This window comes from Platalea leucorodia (assembly GCF_965183815.1).
Source record: "Platalea leucorodia genome assembly, contig: HAP1_HAP1_SCAFFOLD_71, whole genome shotgun sequence".
Taxonomy (NCBI): Eukaryota; Metazoa; Chordata; class Aves; order Pelecaniformes; family Threskiornithidae; genus Platalea; species Platalea leucorodia.
In genome coordinates, this window is record NW_028121444.1 from 311,678 (window position 1) to 326,944 (window position 15,267).

General features: G+C 53.4%; 1 pseudogene across 1 annotated transcript; it reads right to left on the reverse strand.

Annotated features, from left to right (window-relative positions):
- Positions 1-3,125: 3,125 nt before the first annotated feature.
- LOC309603388 (olfactory receptor 14A16-like) lies at positions 3,126-14,990 on the reverse strand (annotated as a pseudogene). Its single transcript has 2 exons — positions 14,719-14,990; positions 3,126-3,805 (listed from the first exon to the last, which is right to left on the reverse strand). The product of its transcript is annotated as an olfactory receptor 14A16-like (transcript).
- Between the last annotated feature and the right edge of the window lie 277 nt (positions 14,991-15,267).

Sequence of the window (15,267 nt, forward strand, 5' to 3'; positions counted from 1 at the left end):
GCTGCCCATGTCTCTTTCCATGTGATTTCCAATGTATCTGGGGAATCTCCTGTGCTTTGGGCGTTTTATTTTTGATAATTCTGCTTCTCCAGGAATGTCTGCATGCAGTGTGCTTCTCCAGAGGCATGAACCCAGTCTGTCTGACACAAAGGTCTTTGCACATCTGCTGGCACGATGGTACAGCTGGCCTTCCGTCTCACATCTTTGTAATAAAAAGGGGATTTCCCCAGTGCCGGTGTCTGGAGGTTGGGCTCTTCTTCCAAAGCGGAGGTCAGGAACAGGCTAAAGGGATTGCCCCCGTGTGCCTATGCTGCTATGCTGGTGTTCTCCATGGGCTGAGGGCAGTAGGGCTCAGCGCGATGTGTTCGGGAATGGGACTGGAGGGAGCTTCCACTGGTGCCCTCCCTATTCGGCCACTTCCAGCACTCTCCACTCTGCACATGTTTATGGGTGAGTTTGGCTGCACGGCCATTTTTGCCTCCTCCTGCTGGGCTCAGGGCCTGCACTGGGGGAATGGCCAGCCCTGCTCGACCTCTCTCCTTGTCCAGACCCTGGCAGACCCTGGGTCAGGGATGTCTGTGAAACCCCACATGGGGTGCACATAGGGCTGGGTAGGTTCCAGGACGTGGGGGAGGCTGTGTCAAGTAGCAGGAACAGAAGGGGGACAGGGTACAAAGGGATGTCATGGAGACCGTGCAAGAGAAACTGTTCCTCACACCGAATACACCCTTTGCCATGCTGTGCCTGCAGAGTGGGGCTGTGGGACTGCATGGGAGGCAGCGGGGCTGGGCCGGCACAGGACAGGGCGCTGACAGGGACCACGAAGCGGCTGCCACGGGTGACCACCTGGAGTTGGGGGCTGCAAGAGAAGTCAGGAGCAAAGAGAAGAGCTTCAATGTGCTTCTGTGCTCAATGAAGGGGTTCAAGGAGGAGAGCCCATATTGGCAGGAACCTCATGAAATCCCAGAAGGACAAATGCCAGTTTCTGCCCCTGCAGGGGACTCACCCTGGCAATGGCACAGGCTGGGGGCTGCCTGGCTGGGAGAAGCCCTGTGGGAAACGTCTTGGTGGTCAGCGAGTTGGACAGGAGGCGGTCGTGTGCCCTGGCAGCAAGGGAGGCCACCAGCATCCTGGGCTGTGTGATCAGGAGCATGGCCAGGAGATGGAGGGTAGGGATTCTCTGGAATATTCTGTCCAGGTTTCAGACCCTCAATTCTGGGACGATATTGGCAAGCTGTAGTGGGTTTAACAAAGGGCCTGCAGGACAGCCAGGGACTGGAGCACTTTGCTGGTGAGGAGACACTGAGGGAGCTGGGCTTGTCCATCCTTGAGAAGGGAAGGCTGCGGGGGAGCTCATCCCAGCCTGCCAGTCCCTACGAGGAGGTCATGGGGAATACAGAGCCAGGCTCTTAATGATGGTGCATATTGGGAGGAAAATACCACTGAGCATTCAGCCTGGAGATAAGGAAAATGTTTTTCACCATGAGGCTGAACTCCTCAGTCCTGGGCTCTTCTTCCCAAGTGAAACCCCTCCAAGATGAAGTCCCAAATGTGTGGATCTGAGTCTAATTTGGCCCGAGATACCCTCCTGACAGTGAGGGACAGATAAATCCCAGCAAGACTGAATTACTTTGACCTCCAGTGCTGTCCAAAAAGGCCTTGCACAGGCATGGAAGAGTCTGAGGATCTCATTGCCTCGTTTCCCCACCCCTTGCCTGGTAACGTCTGCCCCCAAGTCTCCCTGGGCCTTGAGTCCCCCAGCAGCCTCTGGGGTAGCAAAGCTTCAGCCATGTGAGAGCAAGCTGCAGCTGGGGAGCACTAGTGCCAGCTGGACACAGGCAAGTGCCTGGGAGCAGAGGGGATGCACCCAAGGGGGCTGGGGGAAATGGCTGCTGCCATTGCAAGGCTGCTGCCCTTTGGCTTTGAAATGTCATGGCAGCTGGGGGGAACATAAGGATCTTTGTTAGAAAGTCCAACCGATGGCCAGTTTCTAGAGGCGTCCCTCCCGGAGAAGTGCTGGGCCCAATGCTGTCTGACATCTTTAGTGGTGGCCTGGACAATGGGACAGAGTTCACCCTCGACATGTTTGTGGATGGCACATAACTGGGGGGAGCCCTCCATTGAGTAGGGGGCAGGGAGGGGAACTGGATGATGCCCAGAAATATCTCCCACATTGAATTACTCAATCAATCTTCACCTGGAGTTCTCTGTAAAGACAAACTAGGTTTGTCTTTAGGACAAGGGCAGAGAGGTTGAAGAAGAGATGGGAAATAGGTCACTAAAGATAGTTTTTCAGAAGAAAAACAGCCCCAGCACCTCTGAAGGGAGCAGAGAAGGGTCAGCCTCCCCATCAGCCCCAGGGCTGGAGGCTCACCATGGCATGAGGAAAGGGAGGTTAGGGAAACTGCAGGAAGCATGGTGTCTGGTCCAGGAGATGCCACAGACTGACCACGCCCCATCATTGCCAGTCCCCCTCCCCAGGCCAGCACAAGAGTCCTGGCCAGGGCACAGAGCAGCCTGCCCCAAGTGGATGCCTGCAGAAAGAGGTTTCTCTTTCTCATGGATTCCCCCTGCAGGCACAGAAATGCTCCCTTGCTCTTTTCCCTGGCCATCCCTTTCCCCTGGCCAACTTGTCTTGGTTCCCACCCCGTGCTCTCCACAGGCCCCTGAGCTGGCAGTGCTGCTCTGAAGAGACCAGGTCCTGCTGTTGTCAACAGCCATGGCTCCAGGGAAGCAGCAGCCCCAACATGAAGGTCGCAAAAGGATCTGCCCACTGAGGCAGTGAGGGGCAGCCCCGACGTTCACAAGTGCCTGCTCCTCCATGTGGCAGCTGGGCTCGTAGCTCCTTGACCCCTCCTGTATGCTGGGGCTGCAACTCCAGTGCCAGAGGAGTTGTACGGGATGGGGGCAGAGTCAAAGAACTTTCTGCTGGATTCTTTATTGAGTCTACCTAGACAGGGAGCCTGGCTCCATATCTATGTAAGGTTGTTTTGCGTCAGAAAACACTGGCAGGGGGTTAATAATAATATTATTTAAGTGGAAGTAATATATGACGTAAAATAAACAAACCCAAGAAATATATGATCAAAAGAGCATGCGAGCTTTTCCTGAGGATGATGGACACCTTACTGATGCTGCAGTAGTCTGTGTTCAAAGACTTTCCGCAGGGCCTCTTTGATGTCTGTGTTCCTCATACTGTAGATGAGGGGGTTCACTGCCAGAGGCACCACTGAGTAAAGAACTGTCACCACCAGATCCAAGGATGGGGAGGAGATGGAAGGAGGTTTCAGGTGGGCAAGCATGGCAGTGCTGACAAACAGGGAGACCACGGCCAGGTGAGGGAGGCACATGGAAAAGGCTTTGTGGCGTCCCTGCTCAGAGGGGATCCTGAGCACAGCCCTGAAGATCTGCATATAGGACACCACAATGAAAACAAAACAAGCGAAAATGAAGAAGGTGCTAAATATGACAAGCCCAACTTCCCTGAGATAGGCATCGGAGCAAGAAAGCTTGAGGATGTGGGGGATTTCACAGAAGAACTGGTCCACAGCATTGCCTTGGCAGAGGGGGAGGGAAAATGTATTGGCAGTGTGCAGCACAACATGGAGAAACCCAGTGCCCCAGGCAGCTGCTGCCATGTGGACACAAGCTCTGCTGCCCAGGAGGGTCCCGTAGTGCAGGGGTTTGCAGACAGCAGACAGCAACGTAGCGGTCGTAGGCCATGATGGTGAGAAGAGAATACTCTGCACCAAACAAGAAGAATACAAAGAAGACCTGGGCAGCACATCCTGCGTAGGAGATGTCCCTGGTGTCCCAGAGGGAATTGGCCATGGATTTGGGGAGAGTGGTGGAGACGGAGCCCAGGTCAAGAACAGAAATGTTGAGAAGGAAGAAGTACATGAGGGTGTGGAGGCGGTGGTCACAGGTTACAGCAGTGATGATGAGGCTGTTGCCCAGGAGGGCAGCCAGGTAGATGGCCAGGAAGAGCCAGAAGTGCAAGAGCTGCAGCTCCCGCGTGTCTGTGAATGCCAGGAGGAGGAACTCAGTCATGGAGCTGCCATTGGACATCTGCTGCTTCTGGGCATGGAAACTGCCAAAGGAGATAAACCAGCAAAATTCAGAGAAGCTTCTCTGAGCAAAATTTGATTCCTTCATTGTGAAATAGCTAAGGGAGCTTTTCTTTCCTGGGGGACCGTTATGCAGCTCCGAGGCTTCAGCTCTGGTTTGTGCTGGCTGAGTGTGCTGTGCAGAGCCGTGCCCTCTCCCCAGGGGCTCCTTGAGGGTCAGCCCTGCCCTACAGCAATGACCCATGGAGGCAGCAACAGTGCAGTGTGTTTGGAGGGAGGCTTCCTGGGGAGGAGTTTCCTGTGCTGCACTAGAGCAGAGGGTGAAAGCTTCGAAGGACACTTTCTTCCCCAGAGGAAGGTGGGAGTTGAGGTGCAGCAAATGTGTCTCGTTATGCTGTGGTTTAGTATTCAGACACCCCCATCCCACTTGGGAAATACTCTGGAAAGGGTAAAATTCCCCCATTGCCCCTTTGCTCTCAGTGTAATCCTGGGTCAGTGCTCCCATCCAGGAGGGCTGCTCTGTCCATCAGCCTGGTGCCCAGCTGCTCTGTGCTTGCACCGCTCCCAGCTGGAGGAGGACTGCACCCAGAGGTTGCTCTGAAAAAGCCACTGGTCTGTCCTGGGAGCAGAGGGGTCCTGTTCCAGGTGCAGATTTCAAAACACCTCTCCTTTCCAGCACAGCTCTGCAGAGTAGGATGGAGAGCACAGGACAAGGATGCTGCTTTGTTTGAGCAGATCGAGTGCTCTCAGACATCACCTAGGTCCTACAGGAGAGCTGTGCCCTTCTGGAGTGATGCTCACAGCCCCACAGGACTCCCTGTCCAGCATGATCAGGTGTCTGAAGGTGATGTCTGCGAAGGGAAGCAGTGTCTCATTGCCCAACCACTCACTGCAGTGTCTCAAGCCAGGAAAATGAAGAGAGGGCTTGGGCACCTTGGTCCCATGGAAACACCTCCAGGGCAGCGCCCTCCAGGTCAGGGCCAGAGCAGGCACTCCCCACCCCCACCCCTTGCCCCACACCACCACTGTTACTGCCAGGGAGCCCAAGAGCAGGAAGAAGAGCAGCACAAGCAGGTGGAGAAACAAAGAAAAACCCTGTGACTCCTCCTAAGGGAAGCAAGGAGAGGAGAGGCAGCCGGGCACTCAGGAAAGCCTTCTCCTCACCCAGCAGAGCACAGCACCTCCTGGTTAGCAAAAGCCCAGGGCAGTCGCTCTCAGCCCTGCAGAGGGAAGTGGCCCCGTGTCAGGGGAGATGCCCCTCTGCTGTGCCAGAGCTCTGGCTGCAGAGGAGGCACCTCCTGCCCTGGACCACACAGCCTTGAGGGCAGAGGCTGTGCTGGGTGGGAGACGAGAGCAGGGGTCTTGCTCAGAGGAAGGTGTCTGCATTGGAGGGGCTGACAGGGAGCTTCCCAAAGTCTCCCTCTCATGACATTTCGGGTTGGAGTTTCCTACAACACTCTGCCCATGTGTTTGCAGCCTGGAGCTATCCCTGGTGGGAACTGTTTTCTCCCTCCAAGTTTTCCCTGTCAGGGATCACAGACCCCATCACCAACTCCTGTCTGCTCAGCTCTGACCTGAAGAAACCTCCCTGTTCCAGGCACTCTCTAGAGGTACTCCCCGTTTGCAGGCAGTGAGGAACAGGTCAGACAAACCCTGATGAAGACAGCAAAGGTGATGCTGGTGCTCTCTGGAGGTAGAGGAGGGGATGGAAGCAGTTGACTTGGCTCCCACCAGACCTACTGATCTCTCAGTGTAGCAGCTCAGGACTCTCACTCTCCCTCTCCAAAGGTAGCAGAACCTTTTCCCTTTTTCCAGAAACAGCAGGAAACGGAAAGCATAGCCTCAGGAAAGCTCTTTACCTTCAAGGGATCCCCTGCCTCTTCCTCTGCAAAAGTCCCCTCTGAAATGCCCTGGGCAGCTCTGGATGCACACCCTGCCTTCACCCCTTCACCCTTGTCTAACATCAGCCCCTGGGCTGGGAGGCCTCCTGACAGATCCCATAGGCTGTAGGCTATGATAGCTTTAGGAGACCCTTCCAGGAACGGCAGCTGCATTGTCCTGCACCAAGAGACTTACCGTGACAAGGGCTGGAAAGATTTCTTCCCTTGCAGCTCTCCTCTCTCCTCCCACTCCAGGCTGCCTTTAATCTCTCTCTGCCCTACTCCTTTGCCCAGAGCCCTGCAGCGCTTGGCAGAGGAGTTGCTCCTTGGCCAAGCTGTCTCTCTGCACTGCTGCCTGCTTACCATGAGCTCCCTCCATCCCAGGAGCCCATCTCAGCCCAGGAGGAGGGGACCTGCCCAAGACGTCACTTGCTCTGCCCCCCACCCCACTCTGCGGTCCCTCCAGGTGTCCCTGGGGCTCTCCAGGAACCTCCTTGGAAAGAAACTGAAGGAATCACCTATGTTGCCTGTCTCACCTCCGCAGAGACGTTTCTTTGCAGCAGTGCCCTTTCTCCTCTCAGAGTCACAGTTAGGTCTGAGAATCCCCCTTCCTTGGCCCATCATCAGACAGGACACCTGGGCACTGCCAGGGAGACATCTCCTTTACCCATGCTAAGAGAAGGCAATCAACTGAGCCAATGGAGGCATCTCCTCCTGGAGTTGTAGTGCTGGGGCTGGAAGGGACCTCAGCTCCCTCCCATGCCTGCCACAAACCCACAGGAGGTGAGATTCCTCTTGCTTCAGTCATGGTGTCTGCTAAAAATCGGCACCTGCACTCCTTTTCTGTGGTCCCATGGTCACGGATGGCATCATCCTGCAGCCTGGTGAGGATGCCAGCTGAAATGACGGCAGACGCCCACATTTAGGACATCATGCCCTGTCCCTACTCACGCTGTTCAGGGCCGCCTAGAGAGGTGTCCAGCTGACCAAATGGAGGTCTGTGCCAGAGGGAGAGGGAAGTCTTTCTCTTTATCCCCTCCTTTACCTGTATTGACTAGCTGTCTGTTGCCTATAACAAGAGCTGTCTCACACAGCCCCACAGAGCCAAACCTAATTCAGGGCAGCTGCTCGTTGAATGGCCAAACACAGGCCTGTAGGGCTCTGTGAGACGCCAAGGCTCTCCACCAAAACTGCCTGTGGCTGGCAGGGACAGCACAGGACCTGCAGGAAAGCCACGGCCCCTCCAAGCGGGTGCGTGACAGACACCCCAGGCGGCATCTCAGATTCCTTCGGTGCTTGTGTGCAAGTGACTGATTGCCACCCCTGCAGCGAGGCCAGCCCTGTCCCATCTCTATCCAGCAGATGCAAGGCACTGCACGAATAAGCAGCACATTGCACTGGGCTCTCCACTTGTGGGCCTATGTTCTCAGCTTCTTCTAGTTCTCCTCTGCCCCATCCTTTACTCACTCTCTGGACGATGAAGTCTTCAAAGAGCCCAGTGAATTTAGAGTGGGCGTAGATCACAGGATGTCCACACCCAAGGACGCTTTCAGCAGCACCTTGTCCTTCCAGGAGATCAGTGCCTCTCTCTACCAAAGGCCCTCCAGGGCTGCAGAGACACCACAGACAGCCATGGCCTCTCCTGCCAGGGCTGCCCAGCCCAGGCCTGTTTCTCTCGGACCTTGGGGACAGCAAGCATTGCTCTCTTTTGGGGCACCTCATGTCTCTTACAATGCCGTCTGCCATCCACTCCAGCATGTCTCTGCCATGCAGCAAAGCTTTTGCGCGCATGGGCTCTTGGGTGCTTGGTGTCCCTGTTCACCATGACAAGGCTGAGCTTGGCCTGGAGCCACAACTCGGGGGCTGCAGCCCAGATGTGCAACACTCTCCTCTGACTGGGAACAGCCAGGAGGAGCTGGAGCCCCGCGGTCTGTCACAAGCTGTGACTTCTGAGGCACAGTGGGACACCTCCCACAGCTGGTGTGCTGCAATGGATGGGTAAAGGCTCTTCACAAGGCACAGGCTGGGAGCATCAGAAGAGGAATACTTTCTATGTGAAGGAGTTGCTTGGATGTATGGAGCTCCTTGCTGGGAAAGTCAACAGGTTGGGTGAAGATCGGAGGAGAGGCCAGTTAGGGCGACATTGTGGTGGGAGATAAAGAACTGGTGATCAAGGGGAGGAGGTGGACAAGCTCTTACTTAAGCAACTCAAGGAGGTCTCCAGATCAGTGACATGGGGCTCTTTATGGGGACTTCAATGAGCCTGACATTCATTGGAGGGGGAACACAGCACTGTGAAAACAGACCAATAGGTTTCTGGAGGGTGTTGGAGCAATTTCTTTGCAAAGCCCCCAGCTGGACCAACAGAGATGATGCTCACCTGCATCAGGTCCTTGCAAACCATGAAGAGTGGTCAGGGATGTGAAAACGAGGGTCATCCTTGACTGTAGTGGCCATGAAATAGGGGGCTGCAGCTCTTGAGCAGCCTGAGGAGGGAGAGGAGCAGAGTGCAGGTGTCAGACCTGAGAGGGGAAGACTTTGGCCTGTTCAGGGGGCTTTTAGTGGGGATCCTGTGGGCAGCAGTGAAGGGCAGCACAACTCAGTACAGCTGGTCTTTAACGAGAGAATGACCCACAAAGAGCAGCAGTGAGTACATAGCTGACAAGACAGGCCTGGGTGAAGAGGGAACTCATGAGGAAGCTCCATAGGTAATGGAAGCAGAGAGGAGGAGGGTGCAGAGACTCACTTCAGTTGGAGGCATTTAGAAATAGGAGTGTCCTTTTTTTTTTTTTTTTTTAAGAACAATTTTGGAAACCAGGGTGGGTTGAGTTGCAGGAGTACAGATGCCTGGTGTCACCCTCCATCTGCAGTTTCCATTGGAGGGTCCAGGTCTTCCATGGTCCCTTCTGGTCACTCCCAGTCCCAGGTGAGTGTATCAGGCACACCAGGACCTCCTGAAGTGGCACTGGAGGCTTCTGGTCAGGAACTGAGCTCGGCCTGCAAAGATGAGAACATTTTGTCAACAATTATGTAGTACGGGAACATTTTCATCAGCTGAAATGTTTGAATACTTTTCAGAGAGAGAGAATGTTTTCCTGTGCTGCCATCATGAAACTCTCCAGGATGTATACTGCTCTCAGGAGAAGAAACCTTGATCTTCCCGGCACTTGCTTGACCACTGCTCTGTGCAGTATGGAGTGTACTGAATCTCACTAATCTTCTAGGTATTCCCACATGTCCTGATTCAACTGACCATTTCTCAAGTCATCTTCTCCAGCAGACTGTCTGCACAGATGCCTTTTTGAGTGTCCCTCTGGTTTTCCTCCTCCCATTACTCTCCATTCCCTCAGACCCCTCCCAAGTACCCAGGTGCTGCTTGGAGCTTCAGGCAGTTGAAAGCTTGCTGCTTCTGTCTCCTGACTGTCTCTGTAGCCAACTCCTTCATTGCCTTTCTCTCTGCCCTTTCCTACTAATCTCACTGAAGATTTTCCCCTCAAAAGTACAAGTGGGATTTAGTGGAGGTAACCTGGACTTCATAGACAGCTGACGAATGTTTTTTTATTCTTTACTGAACTATTCTTTTCTTTTTCATTTTTGTTGTTTTTGTTCTTGTTAACTAAGAGAAACGCTGTGTGTCTGTGCAGCCACTTCTCCAAGGAAAGCAGAAGGAAATGGAGGCTGAGACATTCAGCTCCAGCCTGAGTGGGAACAGTTCCATTTGAACATGAGTGATGTGAGTTTCAGGTGACTGGTGAGAGAAATGGCAGGTTGGAGGGGGGTGGGTGGGATGAAGAGTGTCTCTAGAGTGTCTGACAGAAAGGGTCTTGCTTTTCCTGAATGTTCATACTTCATCATGAGACCCTCGGGATCAATATGACTTGGAGATTGTCTATATTGTTTATTCTGTAAGCAGGAAAATAATGAAAATGCATAAATCTTCTAAAAATGTTATTTCTTTTTGACATCTTCTCGTTTAGACTATACTCCTGAACTCTCTCTAATGAATCACACAAGAAGGGAGGCATTAAAGAAAACTGCAGAGGGCCATGGCATGTTAGGGTATCTGCATTTCCATGAGCCCTCTGCTGTCAAGTTCCTGAGCTGCAGCTACTGCAAGGAGATTGAACAAGCCGCTGAAGAAGTCTTTAAAATGTGATTAAAACCTCCAGGACTCTGAGGGTGTCAGTGGGCCCCCTGAGGGCCATCACAGATGAAGCCATGAAGGGAAGCAGGGGTGGAGGTACCCCTCCCTGGGGGCTGCCTTAAACTGGCAAGAGGTCAGCACTGGTTCCAGGTGACCAAGGCAATGTGCAGGTGGCTCTGCTGCCACGTCAGCCCTTGATGGGTTTCATCCAGAAGGATGGGCAAGCTCTGATCCCTGGCACCTGGGAAGGGGGATCCTTTTCCTCCTGCATTGCTCAGGGCTCTTGATGGAGCAGTGTGATGTGGGGGTGTGTGATGACGAGTGCAGGACAACCCTAGGACTGCCTGGACTCTAGGGGGGGATGAGGAGGCACCAAGGCCATGGGGCTGTAAGAAATGGTGTCCCCTCGTGGCTCTTGGTGGCAGTGATTATATTCATAGCTGAGAGGAGAGAGGCCTTGGTTGTGTTGGGCAAGTCCCAGCCCCACTAAGGCCCTCAGTCATCCCCAGCACGGGCTCTCCCATGCTGCCCCATGCCTGCAGCAGTTCTCCTGCAGACTTTGGCCACCCCCCAGACTCCCCACCTTACTCTGAACCCAGGGTCTCCCAGGCTTTACAAATGTCTTTTTGTGCTGCCTGCCTTTTGCTTCTAACACAAAGCTGTGGTTTTCTGGGGATTTGCCAAAGCTGTGAATCCCCAAGCAACACATCCAGCTGCTTTCAAAGCTAATGCTCCTCAGTCACCTAAGATATCCCAGCACTGTATTTACTTATCACAGAATCATAGAAAGAATCGTAGAATGGTTTGGGTTGGAAGGAATTGTTAAAGGTCATCTAATCCAACCCCCCCTTCAGTGAGCAGGGCCATCTTCAACTAGATCAGGTTGCTCAGAGCCCCGTCCAACCTGACCTTGAATGGTTCCAGGGATGGGACATCTACCACGTCTCTGGGCAACCTGTGCCAGTGTTTCACCACCCTCATTGTAAAAAAGTTCTTCCTTATATCTAGTCTCAATCTCCCCTCCCTTAGTTTGAAACCATTACCCCTTGTCCTATCACTACAGGCCCTACTAAAAAGTCTGTTCCCATCTTGCTTCTAAGCCCCCTTTAATTACCGAAAGGCAGCAAGAAGGCCTTCCCAGAGCCTTCTCTTCCCCAGGCTGAACAACCCCAACTCTCTCAGCCTTTCCTCACAGCAGAGGTGTTCCATCCCTCTGATCATATTTGTGGCGCTCCCTAGATTCACTCCAACAGCTCCATGTCTATCCTCTACTGAGCGCTCCAGAGAAAACTTAGAAAAAAACCCATATTTTTTTTCACTAATTTTCTAGGAGAAAACATTGCTTGGGGGATATTACGAATGTGCATAAATAGCTGAAGGGAAGGAATGAAGACAAGGGAGCCAAACTCTTCTCAGTAGTTCCCACTGACAAGACAAAGGGTGATGGACACAGATAAAAACACATGACATTCCATCCGAACGCAAGAAAACACTTTTTCACGGTGAGGGTGGTCAAACACTGGAACAGGTTGCCCAGAGAGGCTGAGGAGCCTCCATCCATGGAGGTATTCCAGACCCACCTAGACAAGGTCCTGAGCAACCTGTTCTAGCTGACCGTGTCTCAGCTGGGGAGTTGCACTTGATGAACTCCAGAGGTGCCTTCCAATCTCAACATCTCTGTCATTCTGTGAGTGTGAAGGAGAAAAGTAAGATGGAAAGAAAGGAACAACACATAGCCCTGACGGCAAACACAGTGGGATCCTGTGGAGAGGACCCACGCTGGAGCAGGGGAGAAGTGTGAGGAGGAAGGAGTGGCAGAGATGTTCTGTGCTGACCGTAACCCCCATTCACCATCCCCCCTGCTCCTCTTGGGGTTGGGGTGGGTAGAAGAACTGGTAGCAATGGAATAATTTGAGCCTGGGAAGAAGGAGTGGGGTGGGGAAGTGGTCTTGAATATTTTTCCTATCCTTTATATGAATCTCTTTTAATTGGCAATAAATTCAATTGATCTTCCCCAAGTCAACTCTTCTTTGCCCATGACAGTAATGAGTAAGTGATCTCCCTGTCTTTATCTTGACGCATGAGCTAGTCCACCTTATGTTCTCCCTTTGTCCTTTTGAGCTGGGGGTGTGAGTGAGCAGCTGGGTGGGTATCTGGTTGCTGGCCAAGGCTAACCCACTACAGGACCACCACAGCAGGACTGCTGTGTCCAACCTGGGGCTCAGCAGCACAAGGAAGATCCTGACAGACTGAAGCAAGTCCTGCAGAGGACAGAAGGATGGCTGGGGCCTGGATCACATAATGGACAAGGAGAGGCTGAGAAAGCTGGGTTTATACAAACTCTCTCAGAGCCAAACACCGGAGCAAAGACCCAGGCCAGCTGGTAAAAACTCAGTTAATGGAGATTTTAAAAATCAGTCGAGACAAGCACCTGATTGAGCTGGACCTGCCTGAGAAGAGGCTTGGCTGAGAGACCAGCTGTGGCAAGAGCTGTGGGGTTTGGTGTGTAATGAGTGTCAGTAGGAAAATGGTTCCCTTTTTATTAATAATGGCACTGGAGCTGGGTATGATTGAGCCCCATAGGAGGATGGTGGTGACCATGCAGCAAAGGTCCCTCCTCAGGGCTGGGGTGTATGACCGGAGATGGAAATGGCCAGTGGGTGGGACTGGTCTGTGACAATTTTCCTGGGGCAGCTTCCCCAGGGCATCCTGGAAACATGGCACAGACCAGGCCCCTCTCTTCTACACCTTTGGTGCCTTGCTTTCTTCACCATGACACCTGGCTCTGCACTGGGAGTGCTGGCTGCCCCTGCCCTGCACACTCACACAACTTAGCTCTACACTGGCCTTTTTCTCTCCCGGGCTCTTTCCAGCCCAGCCCAGACCCTCCCCGCCTCTCCCCACCTCCCCTGCCCTCTCCCCAGCCCAGCCCAGCCCAGCAGAGCAGCCCAGCCTGGGCTGGCTCCATGGCACTGCCCAGCGCAGGCTGCTGCAGAGCTCTGGGCACTCACCCCACAGCCCCAGCCCCTCTGAAGGCCACAGCAGCTGCTGGGGGGCAGACAGTGGGGTTCAGGCTCCCCATCAGCCCCAGGGCTGGTGCTGGCCACAAGGGCATGAGGAACCAGAGGCTAGGCACTCTCTGGCTCTCCTCAATTCATCTTGTAAGTGATCCCCAACCCTGATTGAATTTGCCCCCTCCTCTGCACCCACCAGCCCCACTCCCCAGGACAGCACCAGAGTCCTGGCCCTGGGGGTCCTCAGGCAGCTCCTGCAGCTCTCCACTCTCCCTTCCCTGTGCCTGTCGAGTCCCCTCTGATTCCCATGGCACTGCAGAGTCTTCCTTAGTGAATATGTCAGTTTAGTGCTTTACTTTTGAACAGACTTCACCTTTGAGGGTGTTCCATCTTCCGCATTTCCATTCATTCCAATCCCACATCAGTTATGTGGTGAGGCCCCATCCTCTCCTGTCCCCTCCAAATTCATTTCCAGAGAGTCTGGTACATGCCATCAGTCCTCTCATACATGAAGCAAACTGAGGAAACAACGGGGAGCTCATGGACCATCTCCCCTGCCATTGGACACCAAGAAGAGAGCCTTTAAAACCAGAACACTGGGTCCAGTGGAACCCAACATTACCATGACCTTATTCCCAAAACCACTGAGAACAAAAGCAGAACAGAAACTTTAAAAGACCAATTCCTTGGACATTTTCTTGGAATGAACTTTGGAAGAAGAGCCCAGCCTTCAGGCACTTCACCCAGGAGGTGCCCTTTTATTGAAGAGCTACAATTTGATGGGCCACATCTTACACAGTGTTGTGCAAGGGTCAGACACAACAGGATCAAACTTCCACAGGAGTATACAACCAGAAAACTATCCCTAAGTAGAATTATCACAGGATAAAAAAAGGAAACTTGTGGCTTAAGATAAACTTGGGGAAACATGCGGAGGAGGGGAGGCAGGTTATTGTCAGTGAAACGGCATCCATTGGATCAGTTTCCATAAGGCATCCCTGAGCTCCTTGTTCCTCATGCTGTAGATGAGCGGGTTCACTGCTGGAGGCACCACTGAGTACAGCACTGCCACCACCAGATCCAGGGATGGAGAGGAGATGGAGGGGGGCTTCAGGTAGGCAAACACTAGAGTGCTGAGAAACAGGGAGACCACGGCCAGGTGAGGGAGGCACGTGGAAAAGGCTTTGTGGCGTCCCTGCTGTGAGGGGATTCTCAGCACAGACCTGAAGATCTGCACGTAGGACAGCACAATGAAAACAAAACACCCAAAGTCCACAAAGACACTAACCCCAATAAGCCCATCTTCCCTGAGGTAGGAGTGTGAGCAGGAGAGCTTGAGGATCTGGGGGATTTCACAAAAGAAGTGATCTACAGCATTGCCTCTGCAGAGGGGTAGTGAAAATGTATTCACAGTGTGAAGGAGAGAATAGAAGAATCCACTGCCCCAGGCAGCTGCTGCCATGTGGACACAAGCTCTGCTGCCCAGGAGGGTCCCGTAGTGCAGGGGTTTGCAGATGGCAATGTAGCGGTCATAGGCCATGACAGTGAGAAGATACAACTCAGCTGCAATAAAAAAGAGAAACAGAAAGACTTGTGCAGTGCAACCATAGTACGGAATGGCCCTGTTGTTCCAGAAGGAATTGGCCATGGATTTGGGGACAGTGGTGGAGATGCAGCCCAGGTCGAGGAGAGAGAGGTTGAGGAGGAAGAAGTACATGGGGGTGTGGAGGCGATGGTCGCAGGCGATGGCAGTGATGATGAGTCCGTTGCCCAGGAGGGCAGCCAGGTAGATGGCCAGGAAGGGCCAGAAGTGCAAGAGCTGCAGCTCCCGCGTGTCTCTGAATGCCAGGAGGAGGAACTGGGTGATGGAGCTGCTGTTGGACATCTGCTGCCTCGGGGCATGGGGCACTGCCAAGGAGGAAAGGACAGCGACAAGTTAGGGGAGACTTCTCTGAGGATAATCAAAGCCAGTTCTCATGGAAACCCCTCTGCACACTGTCTCACTCCATTCAGGAAGACCTTTGGCAGCTCCCTGTCACAAGCTCTGGTTGGTGCTGGCTGAGGGTGCCCCAGGGAGCAGGAGGCTCTGCTGGGGGCTCTGCAGGACTCAGTCCTGCCCTACGGCAATAGGTAAATAGGAACACGGGGTGATCTCAGATTAA